General features: G+C 40.5%; 1 long non-coding RNA gene across 1 annotated transcript; it reads right to left on the reverse strand.

The window, feature by feature from the left end:
• Positions 1-6,881: 6,881 nt before the first annotated feature.
• On the reverse strand, positions 6,882-7,688 carry LOC133953226 (uncharacterized). The gene is made up of 3 exons (XR_009920673.1): positions 7,392-7,688; positions 7,230-7,277; positions 6,882-7,120 (listed from the first exon to the last, which is right to left on the reverse strand). It is a non-coding gene; the product is annotated as an uncharacterized LOC133953226 (long non-coding RNA).
• Between the last annotated feature and the right edge of the window lie 20,225 nt (positions 7,689-27,913).

Genomic DNA, 27,913 nt, shown 5'->3' on the forward strand with positions numbered 1-27,913 from the left:
GGATCAAGAAAAACTAATCTGGAAGCAGCACATTGACATGTTACAAGTTGATATTGGGAACTTGTTAGCCACATAACATTTAGCAGCACATAATGAACCGAAGCATTAAAGCTGCAGGACCTCAAATCTAAATATTGACCATTTATCAGGATTTTTTCACTACAAACCACCCTTTTCATATACCATTAGTCATGTGATCCACTGTTACTGTAAATGTCTCGTGTGAAATCACCTAACTTGTTTGTTTTGCTCATGAAGGAAGCAGGTTAGAACAAGCTCTGTTCTCACTATGTTAACACAGTGACACTTTCATTGAGTTTTGCTGGTAGTGTCTTTGTTATATATCATAGCTAAGGTATTTAAATGAAAGGATTAGGAGCTCATCAACCTACATATATATTTGCAGCAACGCTGGAAACGATGATCACAGGCCGCAGCCTTACACCACGTGTCAATGACCGTCTAATGATGTCAATTTTGAAAGACACCGGCCATCAGCTCTGTTATTCATCCAAAGTTTTACAAAGTCAGGCTAAGTTAGAAGAAAGCAGATGAAGATGACCTTTAGCACTCAACCATATGACCTGTACTCCGAGGGATAGAAGGCAGTCAATAATAGATCCATTGAATTGTCAAGCTGTAATTGCAGATAGTGTGCATTTTAATACATTTGGGGATATTTTTATATATTTACACTTAATATTGATTGGATCCTTCCAATCAAGAGAGCAAGACTAGCCAGACCTGAGTCAGTGTATTCACTCATGCAGGAAATCTTGTTTTAACCCTTGTATGTGTCAGGCCTGGACTGAAATGAGGACTCAGATGCAGAGGATTACGCGTACCAGCACACTTTGACTTCTGATCCTCTATGAAGAGTGACAAAGGATTGGGCTATGAAAAACTCACTTAATATATCTACGACCTGGCTAGAATAACTCGGGGAAAGAAACCCCTTAATAAATTCAAAAAAAACACTGGAAAAAGAAAGGTTTAAAACATAAATCGCTCCCGAATTATGACAAAAGAAAAGGCTCACTAAACTAAAACTCTCTAAACCTAAATCGCTCCAAAAGGGAGGAAGAATAACAGATTACAAACAACACAAAACGAAGCTAAACTAGAAAACTTTAATAAACGAAAAATCACTCTCAAGGAGGAAACAGAAAACAACTTACGTGGCATAGCAAACCTCATAGGCAAAAAAACAACGATGATTGTGGAAAAGGGCTTAGGTGCACGGACAAGGACGAAACACTTTGGCACAAGACAAAGGGGAGACGCAGACTATGAGCACATGAGGGTGAAGGGAACAGGTGGAAACAATCCGGGATCAGGGGAGACAATCAGACCGGTGACACATGAGGAAGGGCAAGTGACCTGAAACGAGAGGAGAGTTAGGATTTCAAAATAAAACAGGAAGTTACGAGACAAAAAACCCAAGACAAGACAAACCTCACAGCGGTGTGACAGTATGTTGTTCTTTGCTAAAAGAAAAATAAATATTTTTTTCAACCTGAGACTCATTGGCCTTGGCTCATTTTCTTTGATAAAACATATAAATAGAAAATATAAAATGACATATTTTCAGTGACTGTACACTGTACACCCCCCCTACACATTTATATTACATAGGTGGTGTTCGGGTCCACTGAACCAAGGATTACGTAAAGTGTTAAATTGTATATTTCAATCACCTCTGCTCCCACATTCCTGCACATTTTATGTAAAAGTTCTCTGCCAGCTTCTGCATCTCACAAGGATTCTGTTGATTCCCCTTTGGATTTGAAAACTCCAGCAAGGTTAATAACCGCAAAGTGTGCAAATAAATGTGTCCATCTCATTCCAGCTTTCTATGAAAACAAGCTGTTCCTCCAAATTAGTGCAGAATTATTTAAGTAATGAAAAGTTTGTAAGAAGGCTTGATGTCCTGCACATGATTACTGCCATCCGTGTCGGACCTGGTTGCACGTTATTACATTGGTAGCCATGCGATTTCATCATTTTTTTAAATCCATATGTTGGCTGCTGATGGCCTGGCCTGGCCTCTCACTTGGTCGAGGCAGATGGTATCCTACACTGAATGTAGTTCTGTTAAAGGTTTCCTCCCTGTTGAAAATAAAGTTTGCAATTTGCTTCGTAAGCACTTTTTATATCACTTTTTGAAATCCTTTTCATGTCCATGACCAATAAATATAGTTGTCTAAAATATATAAAAGGTGGTGTCTGTGGCCTGTCACAGGACCGTAATTAATAGGACCAATCAGTTTGACATAACAAGCCTCCATCCTGCTCATGTGGTGTTATCCAAGTGTCGAGCCCCGACATTCAAACTCAACTCGACACTGCATCATTTACACCATCTTGTCGTTTATAGTCTAACACACAAGCTCAGGCCTTACATTTACACCTATGATACTATGTTTACAACATTTGATTCATATCACGACATTGTGAGTTATTTACTAAGTCAGACAGTCAAGACTTTCTTTTACCATTTGTCAGTTAGATGAACTTCATCCACGACGATAGCTATTACAATGGCTTGACAAACATCGGAGCCTAGCTTGTCCCTCCACTTCTTGTTCAGCAGTCAGGATTCCGGGCAGTCAGGATTCGATCTACAAATGCCTTGATCGCATTTCTCAGTTCCTCTTTCAAAATGAAGGAGCTGTCGATGTCTTCTAAAACAGGCTCAATGGCAGCATCTACACATCTCAGCTCTTCAGCGGCAGGTATGTTAGATGAAAACGAATTCAACCCAAGCGCTCTTTGGTGATGTTGTTGATTACGTCACTGTTGATCATCCGTCCATCATCATATAAAGCCCGCCCTGACAATTTGATTGGTCTGAACAGCTCTGTTCGGCCATAGTTTCTCCCCAACGGAGCAATGCCAGACCAAACTTCCCGACCTCAAATGTTGTCAGCAGTTGTTACGAGAACCCGGTACGTCCTCATTAATCATCATTGTAAATAGACGCGACAAAAATGCAACATGGTTGAGATCTTAGATAAACCAATGCTATAGCTTGAGGTTACTAAATTGATAAACGTTTGGTATCATCTATGCTAATGCAGGTGAAAGAAATCCCCAAATGCTCACAACATGTTTTACCGCTTTCCCGCCGGACTGTGGCACAATGACACTTGCCATTCTTCAGCAATATACCTCGGCAGGTGTAACAATGGGCATGGACCGAGTCTGCGGGTGCTTGGTGGAAAGTGTGTGGAATAAGTTTAATTATCAGAAAGTCAAATCAAGCAGTAGAACAACGTTTTGTGGGCCTGTAATCTGTATTATTCACATTCTGATATTTGAGTATTTTAAAGCAGTATATGTTACAGTTGTCAGGATTCAGAGTCAGTTCCATCTGATCTTGCATTTTGTGTAAAATTTCAGACTAAGACTAACGGCACTATGAGTTGTAGTTACCAGAGTGTGCCAGCAGAGGGAGTAGAGCGTTGTTCCAGGGCACATAACACTTTCTCCAAAGTGACAACAGGTATGAGCAGCAGAGGATTGTCTCTGTGCATTTTCATATAACTACTCTCTTTTCAGGACTTTTACAGGAGCAGCTTGGGTAATGATAGGGGAAGGAGAGGAGACTGGGATGAAATGAAATCTCAAAACAAATGCCAGAGTAGTATGATTATTATTATTTGTATTATTATTTCTATCTCTCTCTCATTATCTCTGTCTCTCTCTGATCTTTAGCCTTCAGGGACCTGATAGAGACCAACATGGAGTTCCTTTGTGAGATCACCCTGAAGAACTAAATAAAGCAACAGACTGCCAGGGCTTTATGTGAATAACGACAAGCCAACAGCTGGATAATATCAGAGTGAGCCCATTTAAATGAACGCAATAGCCCAGAGTTTCAGACAGTGTGCTGCAATGAAGATGTGATAGAAAAAAATGAATGAGCTGTTTGACTGCATGTAATAGAACCAACTAGTAATCTAGTGTGTTTTCTTACAAAGTGAAAGAAAACAAACTGTGATCACTCGTAGGAGAGTCCAGATGATCCTCCATCAGTATCAGTGTCCCTTGAGTCACAGTAAGTATGTACATGAGTTAAAGCTGTGTCTCAATTCAGGGGCCAAATACTTTGGAGCAGGGGTCTTCAACGTGTTTCAGGCCAAGGACCCCGAAACTGGTGGAGAGATGGAGTAGGAACCCCTACTATATATATTGTATACAATTGTGTTTTATATTAAACTGGGCCTAGTGCCATATATAAACATAGCTACCCTGTTATTTTGCATTCATTACTAAGCTATTCAAATATTACACGGGTGCATATATTTATGTTTTTAATTCAAACATGTGCAAGGTAGAGGGTGGCCACGCCACTGCTATTTATAAACATACATCTTGCATACAACACTGAGCTATTAAAGTAATTCACAGATTCATGTTTTTATTTTAAACATACATGTAGAAGAGACAGTGAATCCTCAAGCCCTCTGTGGATGCCACACATACTCCCACATTAGTGAGATGTCGGACCCTGATGGGCAGCACACAACTTATCTAACCTTGGACGGATGGAGGTGGTCAGGCAGAGTGTCAAATCAGCCTCACAATATGTAGGATGCATGTTAATGTGTATTTGAAGACATTTAAATTTGAGGGGAAAAAAATGGTTAGAAAATAAATCAAAAATGTTAACAAATATACAAAATTGTCTAATCAACCAAACATTTCGCGACCCCCCCTGCAGTACCTCCGCGTTGAAGACCTCTCCTTTGGAGGATACAGCCTCAGACAGAGAATACCATATGAAGTGGAGACAAGGAGGATATTTAAATATTTAATGAAAATAAAATGGGTAATATGAGGGAGAACAACATAGTGTATAAACATAGACAGGTTCCTCAACATAGGAAAGCATTAACAGAGGGTGGAAGGCAGGGACCCAAACAATGTGGGATGGTGGGGATGGAGGACTTGGGGATTGGGTTTTTTGGTCGGGATGACAGTGGGTGGTTGGGGATGGGATGGGATGGGGTTAGGTACAGTGTTGTTTAACCAGGGGTGCTTCGGCATTTCCTCCAGAGTGGCACGGTCCTCAGGCTCTAAAGCCAAACACTTCCCCAAGAAGTCTTGGCAGTCAGTGAGGAGAGAGGACAGACGACAAAGAAACGATGAGGCTTGAATCTACGATGATCGACTGTAACATGGAAAGGAACATAATAACTGCATATTGTAACCAGCGTTGTCTCACCTTTGGACCACACAGAGCTGATTCAGAGTTTATTTCTGCGAAGCCCTGTGGTGTGGAACCGCCTGAATCAATCCAGCATTTCAAATAATAATGCCAACTGCCAGACTGTTGCGAGGCCAGCTGATTTGAAACTTTGGAGGAGCGTATGCTAAAGTTCATACAATATGTCAGATAGAATGAGACAGAAAAAAGAAAAGGATGAGGAACAGGCAGAGATTTTACAGTCAGATGAATGAAAAGCAGGATAACAAGACAGGTTGGCTGTACCCGTGAATTGGCTGTAAATTTAGTCTTTCTTCCAAATGCAGACACATCCAAAATCAATGATGCGCACTCGCAGGCAATCGGAGCTGGACTCAATGAGGATGTTCTCTGCTTTTATATCTCGGTGGAAGATGCCCTTTGCTTTCAAATCGATGGCAGCATCCAGCAGCTGCTTCATGATGATCTAAGAAAGACATAAAGAGTCATTAACTTCAATTAGAGTGGTGAAGAAGGGACTCTGGGTGGGACTGAAAAACACATTCTATGTTGGAGCTGCTCTGGATCTTTCAGCTAGAGCACTCTTCACATGAACTCGTAGGGGTTCAAATATCCATCTACTCCTAAACACTTTGAGAACTAAGCTGAGGTCCAAAGGCCTTTCTTATTTATTGGACGAGCATTTGTAAAAAAAAGGCCTGACACGAGGTCTTTTTAATGGCTGTTGTTTAGCTGTTGTGTAGCTTTTAATCATTTAATTTAAGGTTATTCCTAATAATATCAGTATTGAGATCAGTTAATGACCGCACCCAGGTGGAACATTTGGCACGGGAGCAGTTGCACCCTGTACTGTCTCTTTGGGGGTAACATCCGCCCACATGCCAGATGCTGTCTGGATAAGGAAATGAATGCATCGTGTCATTTTTGCTGCTGCATTCGTCCTGTTTTCTACAGATTAACTTTGCTGCTGTGGTCCCAATCTGTGGACCCGTAACACTGAAAATGACAAAAAAAGGTATTTGTGCTGAATAAGTTTTATCTTTTTTCAGTCAATGATATATCCATTAATTACAACTCAAGTTCCCTCTTTAAGGTGAAGGTTTCTAGAGAGTGAATCCCAAATAATTTAATAGACATATTTAAAATGTTAGTTCAGTCAGACAACTCACATTCGATCATGTAATATATTTATTACAACAGATTTAGTGTTTGGCGTCTAGGCTCCAACTTAATCACTCCCCCATATGATTACACAGGAATGATGGGAGTGATGACCAAATACTTGAAACCCCCCGTTGGAGCCTACAGGTGGATGCTGGGGTGATGAAGGAGCTGAAGCAACAGGTAGCAATACTGCAGCAGCAGTGCGATCAAGAGGGGTTGACTGGTAATGTCTCTCTGGTTAAATAGACCACCTGATACGGTGGGTGTGTATTATAGATGACTGTGGAGATTGAGGTATGTCGCATGATGTATGTCACATGATGTATGTCACATGATGTATGTCACATGATGTATGTCACATGATTGGCGCAGCGCAGCTCGAGTTGCCTGCCAGAAATCGCAGGCGTCGCCATATTTGTGATTGGACCCAAATTAAATATGGGTGTGATAGCAGCCAAACACTCTCCACTGAAAGGGATGATATTTAAAATGACGACCTTTTCAGTTGTAGTCTGAGAAACAGCTCACACAAAGAATAAAACAACAGTACCTTTGCAACAGCCTCGGCCATCGGACCACAGTTCTCCTTTATGAAGCACAGCAGTTCCATAGACCTCTCCATGACCAGTATAAACACTTGGTCCAGATCGTACCAGTCCATTAACCCACAGTCATTGGTTCGCCTGCAGCTTTCTGCATGAGCAGCACCTCCTTGGGAATACTGTGTGGCCTCCCATTTAACATCTAAAGGAAAAATATGTGTGTGTATATCATCAACAACAAGGAAACAACAAAAGCATAAAAGTCACACAATTAATTTCAACAGTTGGTGCTGAGACAACAGATCACTCACCACTCTTTGAGGCGGAACAGACGATTAGGGGATGTGTTTTATCGCCACCTACATGACAGATCATGAGCACTTTGGTTAGTTCCAGGGATGAAGTCAGAGCACATATGTGTGATGTGAGAATATTATATTAAATAATTTTATCACATCAGATTATGTACTTACTAGTAAATCATCAGACCTCCTATGGCCGGCATAAACTGAGCCAAAGCTTCCTTTACCAAGTATTTCAAGCTCCAGGTACTTGACCTCATAGTCGACTGCACCAATGAACACAGACAAAGACACATGGTTTAATATAGTTTGGGGGAAAAAAAAGAAGCATCACTACCTCTAACTTAAAAAAAATATTTTTTCCAGGACTGACAGTTTGATATATTAACTCATCATCCACCTTTTCATATTTCTAAGGCTTTCAACCACCACATTTCGACATATGTAGTCTTTTCAGATGTCGTGGAAATAGCTCAGTGGCGAGAAATCCTCATATAGCTTCACGAAGTAAAATCCATCCACCTGACAGGGAGCTGAAAGATAAGTATTTGTTTGAGCTCCAATGAACACAGACACAGACACATGGTTTAATATAGATGTGAAAAAAAGATGGCATCACTACCTCTAACTTAATATTTAGTTTTTTTTCTTCGAGAACTGACATTTTAATATATTAACTCACCATCAGGCAACAGGATAAACAGCAACAGACCCATGTGCTCTCTGTCAGGAGGAATCTCTCTCAGTGTGGACTGATTGGGCCATGACTTGAAAACGTGGTAGAATGATGGATTTGATCTTCAAACATGAACTCATTAGTGTTTCAACTTTGACCAGCACAGTGTGTTACTCAACCCTTGTATGGTGTACAGGTCTGTGGGACCCGTTTTCAATGTTTACTAAAAGAAAAAATGATGCAATAAATATTTTTTTCAACCTGAGCCTTGGTTCATTTTCTGTGATGAACATATACAATGACATATTTTCAGTGACTGTTCACTGTACATCCCCCCTTCACATTTATATTACATATGTGGTGTGCGGGTCCACTGGACCCAGGACTACGTAAAGTGTTAAATTGTTCATTTCAAGCATCTCTGCTCCACATTCCTGCACATTTTATGTAAAAGTTCTCTGCCAGTTTCTGCATCTCACAAGGATTTTGTGGATTCCCCCTTGGATTTGAAAACTCCAGCACGGATAATAACCCAAAGTATGCAAATAAATGGGTTTGGTCCATCTCATTCCAGCTTTCTACGAAAACATGCTGTTCCTCCAAATAAGTGCAGAATGATTTACGTAATGAAAAGTTTGTAAGAAGGCTTGATGTCCTGCACATGATTACTGCCATCTGTGTCGGCCCTGGTTGCACGTTATTACATTGGTAGCCATGCGATTTCATCATTTTTTGTCATCCATATGTTGGCTGCTGATGGTCTGGCCTGGATTTGGGACTGGCTGCAGATGAACTTTTTATGTAGCTGGCCGATGGTCAATCTCATCGTCTTCTTCAAACTCACTCAGACTCGGAATTGATAGAAACAGGATCTTCATATTCTCTAAACTCTTCCCCTTCATTGTCTTCCAAAGATTTTTCTCTCTTCAAAAATAATTTCTCATGTAGACTGACATGAGTGTGTTTCATTTCTAATAAAGTTCAAGAAATATCCCTCAACACTGATGAAAAACCTTGATTCATATTCGTTTTTTCCAATCATATCTTGATTGTAATTGATGTTTCTTTGTATAATTTTATTTTATCACAAAAAACGTAAAGCACTTTTATTCATAAATGTGATTTAACAGGGGTAAATGACAAATATTAACCATATATACTGTTTATATTGCTTGTAATTGGGATAAAGTTAACATATTTTACATATATTGATGTAGCTGCATTGATTGAAAGACCGAATAATGTGGTGGGTCCATCAGACCAGGCTGAGTGACCAAAACACGAACACCACACAAGTTTAAGCTGAAAGAGCTGCCCTGTTTAATTCAAGCCTCCAGTGGACCAGTCGTGATAAAAATGGTCATAAGCTGTCAATTATAATTTTTTTTATTATGAATTTAAGATTCTATGACAAGAAGTTAAGATTTTTTTATTGTTTGGTCTATTTATTATTGTCTCAATTTAGCTATGAACTGATTTCATTTTTGTTTGTATTTATTGATGTTTTTAATAAACTTGTTGTGTTTGTTTTGCTCATGAAGGAAGCAGGTTAGAACAGGCTCTGTTCCCACTATGATAACACAGTGACACTTTCATGGAATTTTGCTGGTAGTGTCTTTGTTATATATCATAGCTAAGGTATTTAAATGAAATGATTAACAGCTCATCAACATTGAATTGTCCAGCTGTAATTGCAGGCCATGTGCATTTTAATACCTTATTTAGGGAACATATGTATATGTTTACACTTAATATTGATTGGTTCCTTCCAATCAAGAGAGCAAGACAATTTTGAATTCTAAACATTGTCCAAGGGCTGGTTGATATATCAAGAATTATCATGATAAATTTCACATCAGATTTTTTTTAAAGTTTATAGGCAGTTTTGGTCATTACTCTTTACATTTAAAGGGAGATTTTTGCTACTGAGTGTGGAGCTATGTTATAAAAGTAATTTTCCTATGTTGTTCTGTATTTTCAAGCATCTGCCTCCATTACTTATGGATCACTGTGTCACTGCTATGCACTTTTATTCATGATTTGATCAATACTCCTCTCTTTAAGTTTAGAGGCAGATTTTCGCTCCTGAGTGAGGAGCTATGATACAAAAGTCCTTTTCCTATGTTGTTCTGTATTTTCAAGCATCTGCCTCCATCACTTATGTATCACTGTGTCACTGTTATGCAGTTATATTTCCTCTCGCCACACTTTGTGATCACTGGTTCTCTCTCCTTGCTAAACCTCTACTCACACCAAACCAGTTTGCTACAGGCTCTTGACCGACCTATATTCAGGTAATTTACCCAAATGTAAATACCCTCCTGCTTCTGTTCTTTCACCATCATCATCATATCAGCATGATGATGATGCAAAATCTCCCAAAGCAACAAGCCTAGTAAGAAGTATATAAATATGATATTTTCCAACATTCTTTATTTAATTACACTTAATATTGATCGACTCCTTCCAATCAAGAGAGCAAGACTAACTAGACCTGAGTCAGTGTATTCACTCATGCAGGAATTATTTTTTTAATCCTGTTTTATTTGTCACTTATTGACAATTTGGAATTCTAAACATTGTCCAAGGGCTGGTTGATATATCAAGAATGATCACAATAAATGTCACATCAGCTATTTTTTTAAGTTCATAGGCAGATTTGGTCATTAAACCTCTCTTTAAGTTTAAAGGCAGGTTTTTGCTACTGAGTGAGGAGCTATGTTATAAAAGTCCTTTTCCTATGTTGTTCTGTATTCTCAAGCATATGCCTCCATCACTTATGTATCACTGTGTCACTGTTATGCACTTGTATCTCCCATCCCAGACTTTGTGATCACTGGTTCTATCTCCTTGCTGGACCTCTACTCACACCAAACCAGTTTGCTACGGACTCTCGACCGACCTATATTCAGGTAATTTACCCAACTGTAAATTCCCTTAACCAAACAGTAGTTGCCATGTTCACATAATTTAACAATTTAGATTTAAAATGTTGTTGTTTAAAATTACAAAACAATGTTAATTGTGATATAGAATTTTGCAGAGTCATCCAATGTCATCCACCCTATGTGGTCATAGGATTCAAACCTCACTGTACGCAGTCAACAGGTCTTTTCTCATTCGTAGATATGTTTGGAACCCCAATCTCTCCCATCGCCATCTTGGCGAGTTATCAGTCTGTGACTAAGGCCCGCAAAAGGAAGGCCACCAAGGAAAGTAAGCCCCAACGGAAGAGGGGTCGAAAGGTCCCTGATGCCTGCACCGACTCAGGCCACACCAGCACAGGTGACTTATATTTAAAGAAAATATGCTGCTGTTTGCATGGAAGCAATATGATCATGTTAAAATTGAGATTGTGTTGACTCCAGCTCAGAGGTATTTCAGTTTTCTCTCGTGATGTTTTTTACTTTGTTCTAAAAACTGGCGTGTCCAGCTTAAATAATAATTCTACATTTGAGAGACATAATTATTGACTTTCTTTCGTAGGATTAGATACAAATATTGACACCAACAACTAATCTTTAAGTATGAATACAAGATGATGTTTAGTTTTATTGGCACTTGGGTATCAGACTAATTCTTGACTTCAGCTTATTTTTCCGTCAATAAGTTTGAGGTCTCACAAGACGTTCTTAATATGTCAACCTACTTCCAGCATAAATCATTTTATTTCAAGTATTTCTTTAAATTTAGGATTACTTTAGTGCAGTAACGTGCCTCATTCATTCTTGTGCCGTGATAAAGACACTTGTTTCAGGACAAATCTTGCTACACAGTCACTTTTATAGGAAAAAGTGGATATCATTCGTGCTCCACTGTCACTTTATTTTCACTTGCATTAATAAAACATGATTTCAAGATTATAAATGATCAACAGACTTGATCTCCTGGATTTCATTTGCAGGCTCTTGATAATATGCCTTTACTCGTTCACTGTGGAGGATAATAGCCACAGTCATTGTGAATAGTAAACAGTACTTTCAATAACCTTAACCAAACAACAGTTGCCATGTTCACATAATGTAAGACCTTAGTTTTAAAATGTTGTTGTTTAAAATTATAAAACAATGTTGATTGTGATACAGAGTCATCCAATGTCATCCACCTTATGTGGTCATAGGATTCAAACCTCACTACATGCAGTCAACAGGTTGATGCTCACTGTTTTCTTGCCTCTTTTGCAGAGAGGATTGGCCCCCCGCAGTCACCCATCGCCATCTTGGGGAGTTATCAGTCTGTGACTAAGAACCGCAAAAGGAAGGCCACCACGGAAAATAAGCTCCAACGGAAGAGGGGTCGAAAGGTCCCTGATGCCTGCACCGACTCAGGCCACACCAGCACAGGTGACTTACTTTTAAAGAAAATGTGCTGCTGTTTGCATGGAAGCAATATGATCACGTTAAAATGGAGATTGTTTTGACTCCAGCTCAGAGGTATTTCAGTTTTCTCTCATGATGTTTTTCACGGTGTTTTAAACACTGGCTTTTCCAGCTTAAAGGAATAAGAACTTAGTTTTAAAATGTTGTTGTTTAAAATTACAAAGCAATGTTGATTGTGATACAGAATTTTGCAGAGTCATCCAATGTCATCCACCTTATGTGGTCATACGATTCAAACATGACTATATATAGTCAACAGGTTGATGCTCACTATTTTCTTGCCTCTTTTGCAGAGAGGTTTGTCCCCCCGCAGTCACCCGTCCCCATCTTGGCGAGTAATCAGCCTGTGATTAAGGCCAAGAGGAGGATCACCAAGCAGAAGGCCACAACTGAAAATGAACCTCCACTGCAGAAGCAGAGGGATGGTGAGGGCCCTGATGCCAGCACTAACTCTGATCTATCAACCTTAGAGTCAGTGTCCAAAGTCAACAGCTCCACTGACAAGAGCACGGTGTTGTCAGGCCACACCAGCAGAGGTGACTTTTCTTTTTAATAAATTGTGTTGATGTTTGCATGGAAGCAATATGATCATGTTAAAATGGGTATTGGTGTTGACTCAAGTTCGGAGGAATTTCCGTTTTTCTTTTAGTGATGTTGTTAAGGTTGTTTTAAAAACGTTCTTGTCCAACTTAAATGAATAATTCTACATTTTGAGCAATTTAATTATTGACCGTCTTCCTGAGGATTACATGTAAATATTGATTACACAGATTAAACAGACTAGATATGAGATGTAAATTAAATGATTCAGGCGAATATTTATCTTTCAGCCACCTGTCAGGCAGTTGGATTTTACTAAGTTTTCATGAATCTATCTGATAATTTCTCTCCACTGAAAACACTCCATATGTTAAAATGTGGTCGTTGAAAGCCTTACAAATATGAAAAAGTGGATGATGGGTTACTATATCAAAATGTCAGTCATGGAAAAAAAATGTTACATTAGAATCACAATTATATTAAACCATGTGTCTGTGTCTGTGTTCATTGGTGCAGCTGACTTTGAGGCCAAGTACGTGGAGCGTGAACGACTTGGTAAAGGAGGCTTTGGCACAGTTTACGCTGGCATCAGAAGGTCTGATGATTTACTAGTAAGTACATAATATGATGTGATTACAAATAATGTAATATAATGTTCTCACATCTCACATACATAATCTGACTTCATCCCTTGGACTAACCAAAGTGTTTGTGATCTTTCTTGTAGGTGGCGATAAAACACATCCCCAAATCGTCTGTTCCCCGTCAAAGAGTGGTGAGTGATCTGTTGCCTCAGCACCAACTGTTGAAATCATTCTGTGACTTTTATGCTTTTGTTGTTTCCTTTTTGTTGAAGAGATACAAACGAATATTTTTCCTTTAGATGATAAATGGGAGATCACGTTTGATTCCCAAGGAGGTGCTGCTCATGCAGAGAGCTGCAGGCGAACCAGTGACTGTGGGAAGATCTGCAGCCGTGTCATTACTGGACTGGTACGACCTGAAACAAGAGGTTCTTCTGGTCATGGAGAGGCCAGTCGACTCTACAGATCTGCTGCACCTCGTAAAAAAGAACTGTGGTCCGTTGGCTGAGAACCATGCAAAGGTACTGGCGTTTTACTGTATTCCCAGACTACAACTGAAAAGGTCATCATTTTGAATATCATCATTTTCAGTGGAGAGTGTTTGGCTGCTATGACACCCATATTACATGTTGGTCCAATCACAACTAACATTTTAAATTTGTCAAATATGTTATTGGAGATTCACTCTTTAGATACGTTTACTTTTATCGAGGGAACTTGAGTTGTAATTAAGGGATATATTAGTGGCTGAAAAGTTGAGAAAACTATAGCTACACAACAGCCTTTAGAAGGACCTTGTGCCAGGTCGTTTTTACAACTGCTGGTCCCGGAAAATAAGAAAGGCCTTTTGACCTCAGCTTAGTCCTCAAAGTGCTCAGAAATAGATGGATATTTGAACCCCTACAAGTTCATGTGAAGTGTGCTCTGATTGAAAGATCCAGAGCAGCTCCAACATAGACTGTGTTTTTCACTCCCACCCAGAATCCCTTCTTCACCACTCTAACTCATTTGTGACTCTACCTCTTTCTCAGATCATCATGAAGCAGCTGCTGGATGCTGCCATCGATTTGAAAGCAAAGGGCATCTTCCACCGAGATTTAAAATTAGAGAACATCCTCATTGAGCCCAGCTCCGATGGACCACGAGTGCGAATCATTGATTTTGGATGTGGCTGCAATAGAAGGGAAAACTGCGTCTACAGCCAATTCTCTGGTACAGCCAACCTGTCTTGTTATCCTGCTCTTCATTCATCTGATTGTAAAATCTCTGCCTGTTCATCATCCTTAGTTTTTTTCTGTCTCCTTCTCTCTGGTATATTGTAGGAACCTTTGCATACGCCCCTCCAGAGTTCTCAATGAAAGGCAGATACATGGCTGGCCCCACGACAGTCTGGCAGATGGCAGCAATTCTATTTGAAATGCTGACTGGAGACGCGTGGTTCCACACCAGGGACATTATCAGGCCTAATTTCCAAATCTGGTTTGGATCCAAAGGTGAGACAATGCGGGTTTTTAATGTACGGTTATTATGGTACTTCCATGTTAGAGTCGATCACTGTAGATTCAAGCCTCATCGTTTCCTTATCGTTTGTCCTCTCTCCTCACAGACTGCCAAGACTTCTTGAAAAAGTGTCTGGTTTTAGACCCTAAGAAGCGGGCCACTTTGGAGGAACTGAAGCAGCACCGCTGGTTAGTTAGCCCTATACCAGCCCATTCCCAACCAACCCAGCCCCAACTCCCCCATCCCAAACCTCACCAGATCCCAACCATCCATCCCCAACTCCCCCATCTCCAACCCCCCTATCCCCAATATCATCCTATCCAGACCATTCAGCCCCAACTCCCCTATCCTCAACTCCCCCATCCCCAACCTCATAATATCCAAACCATCCATCTCCAACTCCCCCATCCCCAATATCATCCTATCCAGACCATTCAGCACCAACTTCCATATACTCAACTCCCCCATCCCCAATCTCACCACATCCAAACCAACCAGCCCCAACTCCCCACTTCCCAAATCCTCTTTCCCCAACCCACCCATTTATATGTATACTGCAATATGTACGGTACTTCGCCTGGAGATAATGTATCAAGTGAATTTTTTTTAAATAAAATGAAATTGTTTGTTATAAACATACATCAGGTTTTATATTTCACCATGAAAGGATAATTGCTTATCGTTAGTTACCAAACTCCTCATTTAGTGAGGTTACAGATTAATAAAGATCTTTTTCACAAAATGTAATTTTCACAATGGGGGGGACAGGAGGCTCACCGGCTTGTGAAGCTGTGCAAGCAGCAAAAGCTGCTGAAGTGTTCCAATCTGTGCAGCCCAGTGTTTATCAGGAGCTGACCCGGGATTATTACACAGGTCAAACTCATTTTGATTTGATCCAGCAGTCTGCTCATGTTCAGGCCTCATATTTATACATGTGACATGTGCAGTAATAGGTTTTTTAATCTGATGGATTTAAGAGGACAAAACACACATGAGCAGCAGCAGATTCAAGGGAACATAGCTCAGGGTCACCATCTCGTGGCCAGAGAAGGAACTGTACTCTGTTATGTTCTGATTAAATTGCATTTCTCTCCATCATCATCATGTTTCTAGATGTATAATTGCAGTTAAGACATCTTTTAAATGCATAATTCAACATAATATTCAGTCAAGATATTCAGCTCACACACCCACACTGTTACAGGCTGATCCTACAGTAAATAAATGTAAAGCAGAATAGGTGGTATATTTTATTCTCATATTTTATGGAATACAAAGCCCCCAACATCCACGCCTACCCCAAAAAGTGTGCACATCAGATCTGGTTGAAACTATTTTTAAGGACAATGAAAAACAATAGCCAAGAGACCAAGGGAATCTGCTTTATGTGTGCTTAAGTGTCAGACTGCAGTTTAATGTGATGTCATCATATAAAAAGGGAGAGCGAAGCTTGAGATTCCTTGTTTAAAAAAATAAAACATCTTTCCATCCATCTTTGTCGTTATGACTACGAGGACATAATCAATCATGTGCAACAATAATTTAGTTTTACATCATGTAAATTCAGTCACTTCTCTTTTGCTTTACACAATCTTTGCTTGGCTTCGAAAAATCTGGATGTGTATGACATAACTAACCACAGCCTCTCTGTGTATTGGTTATTCCTGAAAGCAAGATCTCGTCAGGGGTCTTCGCTGATCTCATGTCACGACATGTAGGACAAACCAGCTTGAGGACAAGATGGTAAAACCACCTACGATCACGGTGGAATAAAAAATAAAGAACATTAGTAACATCACTGCAATTGAATCCGTACATTTTAATACATGACCTAGTCCATTTCATACAGTTGGGGAGTGAATGCGTTTGTTCTCCCCAACCCCCCGAAGATTTTGTTAAACCAATTATTATTATTATGAGATGATTTATTTTAGTTCAGTTTTCCAAGAGCGAATCTCTTCCTGACTACTACACATCAAATAAACATACCAGAAAAACAAGGTAACCCAATACAATACACACAAGCCAACGTTCACAGTCCGAAAAGGTGCTGTTTGAAAAGAGCCTCAGGTCCTCCATGTCCAACTCAGTTTCACCTTTCAGCAAGGGCAATCCATGAGGTGGACATAGGAACAATTAAAAATAAAAAAAAGAATGAAAAGATGACAATCAGGATGGTGAAGCTTCACCAAGTCTGCTGCTGCTTTTACAGGGAAGAAGAAGAAACCGGCTGCAGCAACTCTCTGTCCATGTCTACTCCTCTTTTTTATCAATATTTGAATCCGTCCGTCCAAGTCCTTTCTTCTCCTACACCATGTAGGAGTTCTGGTTTTTCAGCTTGTCCAGCTCTTTGCTCTGCTGCCTCAGAAACAGGAATCTTTGGTTGACGGGGTGGGGGGGGGGGGGGGGGAGAGAAAAGTATTAATGATTGCAGGCACGTGCACAGAGAGACCCCTAGTGGTGCCTAAGCACCTGCCCTTTTGCCCTGGATGAGAAAAGAGCCCCTTTCGCTGGAGCCCAATTTTTTCTTCATTCATCAATATTAAAGAATAAAAATTACTCTCTCTGTCATCAATTTACCCAAATGTGTTTTGATATCTGACGGGTATTATTTGAGTTCTTGTAATGCCTAACCTTACGCTCATTCTAACACTCACACCAAGTCTTAACCGTCAAACCAGCCTTTGAAAACGCGGGGACCGGACAAAAATGTTCTCCCTTTGCAAAAATGTCCTCACTCTGTATGGTCTATGCTCAAAATGGTCTTTAAAAAGTACAAATTACACACACACACACACACACACACACACACACACACACACACACACACACACACACACACACACACACACACACACACACACACACACACACACACACACACACACACACACACACACACACACACACGTCACCATTACTTTATTGGACATTACATTGACTTACATAAATTTCCCTTCAACTTATTTTAACCTCAACAATAGTTACTAAGTGCCTAACTCTAACCCTAATGTTAACTTAAACTTAAACATAACCTAGCATGAACCATTCAAATGGGTGTGTCTATACCTTAAATTGTAATGATTTCCATAATGGGAACGTGCTTTTTTGTTCCCTTTATGAAACTGTGTAAACAGATTTAGGTCACCACAACATGAGTATTAGCTGGATCACACACACACACAGACTGCTTTCGTGGCAATTCTATCTCCGGTGCTCTCTGCATTTTGCGCCCTAGGCAACCGCCTATGTCGCCTATGCGAGGAGCCGCCCGGCTTATACCAGTGGCCTCGGATCAGCCTCGCCGGTGTGAACGAGTGCGCTGGTTCTAATCTAAAGAGACATGTCTGCCACAGAGGCCAGCGAGTCTCGCGGTGGAGTGCTGTGTACGATCAATGCAGCCCGCTCTGTCTCCTGACTCGGTGACACACGCCAACTGCCATTACTTTTGAAAGACACATTCTCCCTTAACAGTTTTTGGTTTTGTTCATGAAATATACTTTTACACACAAGGGAGCTTCTTCTCACAGTCAAAAGATGTGCAGATTAGACTCAGGTTGGTTAAACCGTTTTCAGACATGTCTTGTAGAGGATCTCTGGAATATTGGTTCTCCATAATGCACAACCATAATGCCTCTTCCACATGCACAACACAGGAGGGGGTTACAACAGCATTCAATTCTCAACAGCATTCTGGGGAGGCCTGGTGCAGCAGGCAGAGGCAGAATACAACATATTATTCCTCAGCAGAGATCAACTGATTTTGTTTAAAACTAGTGCTGTCAGTTTAACGCGTTATTAACGGCGTTAACGCAAACCCATTTTAACGCCATCAATTTTTTTATCGCGAGATTAACGCAGAGCTGCCAACTCTCACGCTTTCGCCGTGTGACACACTCTTTTGCATGTTTGTGGTTGACTAAGTCACAATAATTTTTTAAAACATCATCGTATCAGGATGATGTACAAGGAGCGGGCACGTGTGTGGGTGTGTGTGTGTGGTTCAAAATAGCGCACCGTAGCTCCGCCCCCTGCCCCCGCGCACTCGCTCAGAGAGACACAGTGAGATCATAGCTCAGTGACTCACTGCTTCTTAACTATGAAAACAGTGAAAACACAGAGTTTCTCTGGTCTCAGCTGATCAGAGATCAGCGCCTCAGCTTCTCGATCAGAGCAGTAGCTGCAGTTGGTTTCTATCGAGTTTCAGTATCTGTGTTTGCCTCCAGTCTGACCTGCTCTCGCTTTTTGTTTGAATATTTCGCCAACTAAATATATATATTTTTAAGCTACTAGGCTGCAGCTATATGTTTTTATTTATTTCAAAATAGGGTACTTCTTATTTCATACATTTTCCACAAATATGGGGAGGACTCAAATAGCCCTACACATTTCTGTGTTTAATTTGTTTCAAAGTAGGCCGACACTTGCCTGTGTATTTTGTTTGTTTGTTATTTTGTTGCTTGTCTGTTTGAGAGGCCTGACTGCTATGTTCACAGCAAACTTGAAGAAAAGAAAATATTAAGCCATGGTTTAACTGCACTATAGCCCTTGTTTACCTGAAATGTGCACTTTATAATTTTATTTTGTACCGCCCTGTTTGGAAATGTTGTTTTTCAATAAAATAAAACATTTGCATAAAGCAAGCCAATCCACTTTCCATGTTGATAGAGCATTAAAACCCCAAAAAATGGAGAAAGAAATAATGAAGGGACATTAAGAATAGATACAAATTTGCAATTAATCGCGATTAATTTTGAGTTAACTATGACATAAATGCGATTAATCGCAATTAAATATTTTAATCGTTTGACAGCACTATTTAAAACACTTGACAACAGCAGCGTCGGCTCTTATGACCACAAACTCTCTTGACTTCTTCGTTGGTGTTTTCTTCATGTGGCACAGATTTTCATCCGGACATGTTTATTTTCTTTTTGTTTTTGTTGCATCTGTTGTGTGTTAGAACAACTGCACCACTCGCTTGCGGTGAATCCTAGAGTCTGTTGATTGACTGTAGGTGTGAATGTAAGACTGAATGGTTGTGTGTCTGTATATTGGCCCTGTTATTTGCTGGCTCCAACTCCCCCAAGACCTTCCAAAGGTTAGGCTGTCGGTAGACTTTGATGATGGATGGATGGACAAACAAGTAGCGGAGGAAAGACAAAGTAGAAGGATGTAATCGAGCTTTGTCCCATTAAACGGCTAAATCAGCCGTTTGATGAAAAATAACTGGGAAGCAGAAGAAGAAAGGCAGAGCACAGCTGCTCAGTTGCCATGAAGAATTGTCACATTGGCAGATTTTCAGACTTTAACTTCCATTCGTCTGTGATTAGATCTGCAGTTACACCCAGGTAGTTCTTGTTACTCACAGAGGTCCAGTGATCAACAGTCAGCGCCACATAATTCGTATCAGCCAAGTCATCTTCCTTTTTTTTCTTTTCAGCTTCATACAGCTCGTGGATTTTTGTCATAACTGTGCGTCTTTGTGGTGCTTTGATGCTCGGGTCCCCCATTGCCACTCGCAAAACTTCGATGAACCCCTCATCCTCGACAATATTAATCGGTCTACAGCTTTTTGCAATCCATTTGGCAACTGTGCTAGTCAACTTGTCATAGGCAGACTTAGTGAGGGGCCTACGTTGTTCTGTGAGGGTGGTTTGGCGCATTCCACTTGAACGCCCCTCGCCGACCAACGCATGCTTCGCGTTGAGGTGGTACTTGAGGCTAGTATTGCTACGGTGAAACAATAAAGCCTTCGCGCAGAGTGTGCATATCACCTTGGTTTTATTGATTGTTCCATGTTTGTTTTTTTGGAACATGAACTTCCCATCCAGAAGGTCCTCAGGTTCTTCAGATTTATCCCTGTTTTGTTTGTTTGGATAGCAGCTGCTCTCTGACTGCAATAGAGCGGCGACTAGTGCAGAGTGCGTGGAATTGTGGGTATATTGGAAGAAAAATAAAATCTAAAATGCATTGTGTTTTTACTAACCCATTTCACATCCATCTACCAAGTTCCATAGTAATCCGTTCAGTCGCTTATCGGTCATGTTGCTAACAAACAAACAAACAAAACATCTTTTATTTCCTCCTTGGCCGAGGTTATACTTGATTTTGTTTGTCACACAGGATCAAGAAAAACTAATCTGGAAGCAGCACATTGACATGTTACAAGTTGATATTGGGAACTTGTTAGCCACATAACATTTAGCAGCACATAATGAACCGAAGCATTAAAGCTGCAGGACCTCAAATCTAAATATTGACCATTTATCAGGATTTTTTCACTACAAACCACCCTTTTCATATACCATTAGTCATGTGATCCACTGTTACTGTAAATGTCTCGTGTGAAATCACCTAACTTGTTTGTTTTGCTCATGAAGGAAGCAGGTTAGAACAAGCTCTGTTCTCACTATGTTAACACAGTGACACTTCCATGGAGTTTTGCTGGTAGTGTCTTTGTTATATATCATAGCTAAGGTATTTAAATGAAAGGATTAGGAGCTCATCAACCTACATACATATTTGCAGCAACGCTGGAAACGATGATCACAGGCCGCAGCCTTACACCACGTGTCAATGACCGTCTAATGATGTCAATTTTGAAAGACACCGGCCATCAGCTCTGTTATTCATCAAAAGTTTTACAAAGTCAGGCTAAGTTAGAAGAAAGCAGATGAAGATGACCTTTAGCACTCAACCATATGACCTGTACTCCGAGGGATAGAAGGCAGTCAATAATAGATCCATTGAATTGTCAAGCTGTAATTGCAGATAGTGTGCATTTTAATACATTTGGGGATATTTTTATATATTTACACTTAATATTGATTGGATCCTTCCAATCAAGAGAGCAAGACTAGCCAGACCTGAGTCAGTGTATTCACTCATGCAGGAAATCTTGTTTTAACCCTTGTATGTGTCAGGCCTGGACTGAAATGAGGACTCAGATGCAGAGGATTACGCGTACCAGCACACTTTGACTTCTGATCCTCTATGAAGAGTGACAAAGGATTGGGCTATGAAAAACTCACTTAATATATCTACGACCTGGCTAGAATAACTCGGGGAAAGAAACCCCTTAATAAATTCAAAAAAAACACTGGAAAAAGAAAGGTTTAAAACATAAATCGCTCCCGAATTATGACAAAAGAAAAGGCTCACTAAACTAAAACTCTCTAAACCTAAATCGCTCCAAAAGGGAGGAAGAATAACAGATTACAAACAACACAAAACGAAGCTAAACTAGAAAACTTTAATAAACAAAAAATCACTCTCAAGGAGGAAACAGAAAACAACTTACGTGGCATAGCAAACCTCATAGGCAAAAAAACGACGATGATTGTGGAAAAGGGCTTAGGTGCACGGACAAGGACGAAACACTTTGGCACAAGACAAAGGGGAGACGCAGACTATGAGCACATGAGGGTGAAGGGAACAGGTGGAAACAATCCGGGATCAGGGGAGACAATCAGACCGGTGACACATGAGGAAGGGCAAGTGACCTGAAACGAGAGGAGAGTTAGGATTTCAAAATAAAACAGGAAGTTACGAGACAAAAAACCCAAGACAAGACAAACCTCACAGCGGTGTGACAGTATGTTGTTCTTTGCTAAAAGAAAAATAAATATTTTTTTCAACCTGAGACTCATTGGCCTTGGCTCATTTTCTTTGATAAAACATATAAATAGAAAATATAAAATGACATATTTTCAGTGACTGTACACTGTACACCCCCCCTACACATTTATATTACATAGGTGGTGTTCGGGTCCACTGAACCAAGGATTACGTAAAGTGTTAAATTGTATATTTCAATCACCTCTGCTCCCACATTCCTGCACATTTTATGTAAAAGTTCTCTGCCAGCTTCTGCATCTCACAAGGATTCTGTTGATTCCCCTTTGGATTTGAAAACTCCAGCAAGGTTAATAACCGCAAAGTGTGCAAATAAATGTGTCCATCTCATTCCAGCTTTCTATGAAAACAAGCTGTTCCTCCAAATTAGTGCAGAATTATTTAAGTAATGAAAAGTTTGTAAGAAGGCTTGATGTCCTGCACATGATTACTGCCATCCGTGTCGGACCTGGTTGCACGTTATTACATTGGTAGCAATGCGATTTCATCATTTTTTTAAATCCATATGTTGGCTGCTGATGGCCTGGCCTGGCCTCTCACTTGGTCGAGGCAGATGGTATCCTACACTGAATGTAGTTCTGTTAAAGGTTTCCTCCCTGTTGAAAATAAAGTTTGCAATTTGCTTCGTAAGCACTTTTTATATCACTTTTTGAAATCCTTTTCATGTCCATGACCAATAAATATAGTTGTCTAAAATATATAAAAGGTGGTGTCTGTGGCCTGTCACAGGACCGTAATTAATAGGACCAATCAGTTTGACATAACAAGCCTCCATCCTGCTCATGTGGTGTTATCCAAGTGTCTAGCCCCGACATTCAAACTCAACTCGACACTGCATCATTTACACCATCTTGTCGTTTATAGTCTAACACACAAGCTCAGGCCTTACATTTACACCTATGATACTATGTTTACAACATTTGATTCATATCACGACATTGTGAGTTATTTACTAAGTCAGACAGTCAAGACTTTCTTTTACCATTTGTCAGTTAGATGAACTTCATCCACGACGATAGCTATTACAATGGCTTGACAAACATCGGAGCCTAGCTTGTCCCTCCACTTCTTGTTCAGCAGTCAGGATTCCGGGCAGTCAGGATTCGGTCTACAAATGCCTTGATCGCATTTCTCAGTTCCTCTTTCAAAATGAAGGAGCTGTCGATGTCTTCTAAAACAGGCTCAATGGCAGCATCTACACATCTCAGCTCTTCAGCGGCAGGTATGTTAGATGAAAACGAATTCAACCCAAGCGCTCTTTGGTGATGTTGTTGATTACGTCACTGTTGATCATCCGTCCATCATCATATAAAGCCCGCCCTGACAATTTGATTGGTCTGAACAGCTCTGTTCGGCCATAGTTTCTCCCCAACGGAGCAATGCCAGACCAAACTTCCCGACCTCAAATGTTGTCAGCAGTTGTTACGAGAACCCGGTACGTCCTCATTAATCATCATTGTAAATAGACGCGACAAAAATGCAACATGGTTGAGATCTTAGATAAACCAATGCTATAGCTTGAGGTTACTAAATTGATAAACGTTTGGTATCATCTATGCTAATGCAGGTGAAAGAAATCCCCAAATGCTCACAACATGTTTTACCGCTTTCCCGCCGGACTGTGGCACAATGACACTTGCCATTCTTCAGCAATATACCTCGGCAGGTGTAACAATGGGCATGGACCGAGTCTGCGGGTGCTTGGTGGAAAGTGTGTGGAATAAGTTTAATTATCAGAAAGTCAAATCAAGCAGTAGAACAACGTTTTGTGGGCCTGTAATCTGTATTATTCACATTCTGATATTTGAGTATTTTAAAGCAGTATATGTTACAGTTGTCAGGATTCAGAGTCAGTTCCATCTGATCTTGCATTTTGTGTAAAATTTCAGACTAAGACTAACGGCACTATGAGTTGTAGTTACCAGAGTGTGCCAGCAGAGGGAGTAGAGCGTTGTTCCAGGGCACATAACACTTTCTCCAAAGTGACAACAGGTATGAGCAGCAGAGGATTGTCTCTGTGCATTTTCATATAACTACTCTCTTTTCAGGACTTTTACAGGAGCAGCTCGGGTAATGATAGGGGAAGGAGAGGAGACTGGGATGAAATGAAATCTCAAAACAAATGCCAGAGTAGTATGAATATAGCATAACCATTTATTACTGCATTTAGTCTGTATTTTTTGTTTCAAACTAGGCCTGTATTGAAATGTACTGAAATTAAAATCCTCCTCTCTGTCTATCTACCTTTGACCCCCCCATGTATTATTTGTATCTCTCTCTCATTATCTCTGTCTCTCTCTGATCTTTAGCCTTCAGGGACCTGATAGAGACCAACATGGAGTTCCTTTGTGAGATCACCCTGAAGAACTAAATAAAGCAACAGACTGCCAGGGCTTTATGTGAATAACGACAAGCCAACAGCTGGATAATATCAGAGTGAGCCCATTTAAATGAACGCAATAGCCCAGAGTTTCAGACAGTGTGCTGCAATGAAGATGTGATAGAAAAAAATGAATGAGCTGTTTGACTGCATGTAATAGAACCAACTAGTAATCTAGTGTGTTTTCTTACAAAGTGAAAGAAAACAAACTGTGATCACTCGTAGGAGAGTCCAGATGATCCTCCATCAGTATCAGTGTCCCTTGAGTCACAGTAAGAGTTAAAGCTGTGTCTCAATTCAGGGGCCAAATACTTTGGAGCAGGGGTCTTCAACGTGTTTCAGGCCAAGGACCCCGAAACTGGTGGAGAGATGGAGTAGGAACCCCTACTATATATATTGTATACAATTGTGTTTTATATTAAACTGGGCCTAGTGCCATATATAAACATAGCTACCCTGTTATTTTGCATTCATTACTAAGCTATTCAAATATTACACGGGTGCATATATTTATGTTTTTAATTCAAACATGTGCAAGGTAGAGGGTGGCCACGCCACTGCTATTTATAAACATACATCTTGCATACAACACTGAGCTATTAAAGTAATTCACAGATTCATGTTTTTATTTTAAACATACATGTAGAAGAGACAGTGAATCCTCAAGCCCTCTGTGGATGCCACACATACTCCCACATTAGTGAGATGTCGGACCCTGATGGGCAGCACACAACTTATCTAACCTTGGACGGATGGAGGTGGTCAGGCAGAGGGTCAAATCAGCCTCACAATATGTAGGATGCATGTTAATGTGTATTTGAAGACATTTAAATTTGAGGGGGAAAAAATGGTTAGAAAATAAATCAAAAATGTTAACAAATATACAAAATTGTCTAATCAACCAAACATTTCGCGACCCCCCTGCAGTACCTCCGCGTTGAAGACCTCTCCTTTGGAGGATACAGCCTCAGACAGAGAATACCATATGAAGTGGAGACAAGGAGGATATTTAAATATTTAATGAAAATAAAATGGGTAATATGAGGGAGAACAACATAGTGTATAAACTTAGACAGGTTCCTCAACATAGGAAAGTATTAACAGAGGGTGGAAGGCAGGGACCCAAACAATGTGGGATGGTGGGGATGGAGGACTTGGGGATTGGGTTTTTTGGTCGGGATGACAGTGGGTGGTTGGGGATGGGATGGGATGGGGTTAGGTACAGTGTTGTTTAACCAGGGGTGCTTCGGCATTTCCTCCAGAGTGGCACGGTCCTCAGGCTCTAAAGCCAAACACTTCCCCAAGAAGTCTTGGCAGTCAGTGAGGAGAGAGGACAGACGACAAAGAAACGATGAGGCTTGAATCTACGATGATCGACTGTAACATGGAAAGGAACATAATAACTGCATATTGTAACCAGCGTTGTCTCACCTTTGGACCACACAGAGCTGATTCAGAGTTTATTTCTGCGAAGCCCTGTGGTGTGGAACCGCCTGAATCAATCCAGCATTTCAAATAATAATGCCAACTGCCAGACTGTTGCGAGGCCAGCTGATTTGAAACTTTGGAGGAGCGTATGCTAAAGTTCATACAATATGTCAGATAGAATGAGACAGAAAAAAGAAAAGGATGAGGAACAGGCAGAGATTTTACAGTCAGATGAATGAAAAGCAGGATAACAAGACAGGTTGGCTGTACCCGTGAATTGGCTGTAAATTTAGTCTTTCTTCCAAATGCAGACACATCCAAAATCAATGATGCGCACTCGCAGGCAATCGGAGCTGGACTCAATGAGGATGTTCTCTGCTTTTATATCTCGGTGGAAGATGCCCTTTGCTTTCAAATCGATGGCAGCATCCAGCAGCTGCTTCATGATGATCTAAGAAAGACATAAAGAGTCATTAACTTCAATTAGAGTGGTGAAGAAGGGACTCTGGGTGGGACTGAAAAACACATTCTATGTTGGAGCTGCTCTGGATCTTTCAGCTAGAGCACTCTTCACATGAACTCGTAGGGGTTCAAATATCCATCTACTCCTAAACACTTTGAGGACTAAGCTGAGGTCCAAAGGCCTTTCTTATTTATTGGACGAGCATTTGTAAAAAAGGCCTGACACGAGGTCTTTTTAATGGCTGTTGTGTAGCTGTTGTGTAGCTTTTAATCATTTAATTTAAGGTTATTCCTAATAATATCAGTATTGAGATCAGTGAATGACCGCAGCACCCAGGTGGAACATTTGGCACGGGAGCAGTTGCACCCTGTACTGTCTCTTTGGGGGTAACATCCGCCCACATGCCAGATGCTGTCTGGATAAGGAAATGAATGCATCGTGTCATTTTTGCTGCTGCATTCGTCCTGTTTTCTACAGATTAACTTTGCTGCTGTGGTCCCAATCTGTGGACCCGTAACACTGAAAATGTCAAAAAGGTATTTGTGCTGAAAAAGTTTTATCTTTTTTCAGTCAATGATATATCCATTAATTACAACTCAAGTTCCCTCTTTAAGGTGAAGGTTTCTAGAGAGTGAATCCCAAATAATTTAATAGACATATTTAAAATGTTAGTTCAGTCAGACAACTCACGTTCGATCATGTAATATATTTATTACAACAGATTTAGTGTTTGGCGTCTAGGCTCCAACTTAATCACAGGAATGATGGGAGTGATGACCAAATACTTGAAACCCCCAGTTGGAGCCTAAAGGTGGATGCTGGGGTGATGAAGGAGCTGAAGCAACAGGTAGCAATACTGCAGCAGCAGTGCGATCAAGAGGGGTTGACTGGTAATGTCTCTCTGGTTAAATAGACCACCTGATACGGTGGGTGTGTATTATAGATGGCTGTGGAGATTGAGGTATGTCACATGATGTATGTCACATGATGTATGTCACATGATGTATGTCACATGATGTATGTCACATGATGTATGTCACATGATTGGCGCAGCGCAGCTCGAGTTGCCTGCCAGAAATCGCAGGCGTCGCCATATTTGTGATTG

The sequence above is a fragment of the Platichthys flesus genome, chromosome 5 (genome assembly GCF_949316205.1).
Source record: "Platichthys flesus chromosome 5, fPlaFle2.1, whole genome shotgun sequence".
Classification (NCBI taxonomy): domain Eukaryota; kingdom Metazoa; phylum Chordata; class Actinopteri; order Pleuronectiformes; family Pleuronectidae; genus Platichthys; species Platichthys flesus.